This window comes from Crotalus tigris, unplaced genomic scaffold, assembly GCF_016545835.1.
Source record: "Crotalus tigris isolate CLP2741 ecotype Arizona unplaced genomic scaffold, ASM1654583v1 scf7180000018371.15429387391:27106975, whole genome shotgun sequence".
Classification (NCBI taxonomy): domain Eukaryota; kingdom Metazoa; phylum Chordata; class Lepidosauria; order Squamata; family Viperidae; genus Crotalus; species Crotalus tigris.
In genome coordinates, this window is record NW_024096970.1 from 11,363,997 (window position 1) to 11,366,253 (window position 2,257).

Below are 2,257 nucleotides of genomic sequence, written 5' to 3' on the forward strand. Positions count from 1 at the left end.
TCCAAATGAAGAAACAGAATGTATAGACTATATTTCTTGAAGCAACTGAGAGTTCTTTGGAATTTCCCTCCCAATATTTATTTCTCTGATGTAAGGGTGAAACGGATTCTTATTTTGGCTCTGCTGGCATATCATTATGATTTGTGTCTGTTTTCATTTGAAGTGTCATTGCTGCAGAAGTATCCAACATTTTTTGGAGCCAACAATAGCAAATGGTCTTTAAGTGAAGTTCTAGGTGATGTACTTCAAAAAGGAGGCAGGAACAAAAGAATATTATTTGTTATAATGTTATAAAATAACAACTTAATTCCATTTGAAATATAAATTGATTTAAATTAATTACATTCATTAAAATACACATTAGAGCCATTTTTCCTTCTATCATATTGAATATTGTGTCTCAAAAATAATATTTTTCAGAGATCAGAGCGCAAACCCAAGGTTTTGAGACTTGTGACTTCATATCTCTGTGCGAATAATATATACAGCATGTCTGATGCTCACTTTGCAGAAATGCATCTACATGAAGGGCATAGACATCCACTGTAACCTAGAGGGAACTAGCAGGAGAAATAAAATAATTGCATATGTCAGATTTAGCTCACATACGGCTGGTTTATTGACTAGCACATAGTTCTTTTATATTATATTATGATAGCTATTCTTCCAAAGTAGAAGAGAAGATAAAAATGTCTTGATTGATTGATAAATATTCTATACTATTATATAGTATACTTGTATACTATATACTATTACATCATTCTTGATTCTTAGCATCTATACAGATTTTCTCCATGGCAATCTGTCCCAAACTTGGTCCTTCGGGTCTTTCAATGGTATGCTCATCACCACTGTAGCAGAATCTATCCAGATGGTTGTTGATTTATAATCATTTGCTTAATGGTGGCTTGAATTAACAACGACTTTGGAAAAGGTATTTTATGGCACGTAAGGCACTTTTGACCATCACAAAACATGGCACCAACCCCTGCAGTCCCATGATCACAATCTGATTGCTTTGCAACCTCTTTACACTTACAAACAGTTGCCAAGTACCGTGCAATCATGTGTTCACTATTTGAAGTCAATGGGGAAGTTGGCAGGGAAGTTTGCAAGCTTCTGCCACCTGCCAAGAGGACTCCCTCTCATCTCTGAGGACTCAGTGACTGAATGAGCTGCTGATTTATTTAATGATCCTTGGGGTGCTTTTTTTTTTTTGACTATCTACCATTTCCTCAGGAGTCTCCTCCAACACCAACTTTTTTTAAAAAATAAAATCAATATGTTTTCCATCCCATTTCTTCAATGTCCAACTTTTGCTCCTAAAAAGTGTCACAGGGAATAAATACTACAGCTTGCACATTTTTTATCTTTGTAGATATAGCCACAGCACAGAATCTGCAATTTTCTCTAAAGCCTTATGGCTGCTGTGTTAGTCTGTAGCATATTTCTTGACTGCTTGTTTTTTGGTTGATAGTTGATCCTAAAAGGCAGAAGCTATCCACCACTCAATACCTTCATTATCTGTTCTAATTCTGGTTTATTATATCTGTTATCGTTAGCTTGGTCTTCTTTATGTTTAACTTCAGGCCCATTTTTCACTGTGTTTCTTGACTTTTATTATTTGGGCTTGTAGATGCTTTGCATTTTTGGTATCAGGTTATTATATTTGGCAGACCAAAGTTAGTTTCTTCCTCCAGTCTTAAATAAACTTATATAAAATATAAGATTGTGCTCGCTTCGGCAGCACATACACTAAAATTGGAACGATACAGAGAAGATTAGCATGGCCCCTGCACAAGAATGACACACAAATTCGTGAAGCGTTCCATATTTTTAAGATACATTATGGTTTGGAGAAGATGGATTGATTATATTCAAAAGAAATATGAAATTGAAAAGTATTACCTTGCTTTTGAGTAGATTTTAGATAATTATTAATAGTTTTAATTATATTATTATTTTTGTTTTAATTTGTTAATATTTGTTTTGAGAAGGAGTTAAAGTGTGTTATGGTTTTGATTGATAGTATAGTTAGTTTATGTTAGTTAGATTATGTTTGTTTATTTGTTACCATGTAATTAGCTCTGGGAAGTGGGGGAAGGGGGGAAGGGGAGAGGGGTGGGGGGTTTATATTGTAATAATTTTTTTAAAACTTTTAATTAAAAAAAAGAAGAAGATTCAAATTATATTGATCTCCACTTCCATTTCCAATCATATGATTTAAGATCCTTTGTTCATTAGGCCTTAAAGCAAA

General features: G+C 33.7%; 1 non-coding gene across 1 annotated transcript; it reads left to right on the top strand.

The window, feature by feature from the left end:
• The first annotated feature begins 1,731 nt into the window (after positions 1-1,731).
• Positions 1,732-1,838, top strand: LOC120311888. The gene has a single exon (XR_005557755.1). It is a non-coding gene; the product is annotated as a U6 spliceosomal RNA (small nuclear RNA).
• The last annotated feature ends 419 nt before the right edge of the window (positions 1,839-2,257 follow it).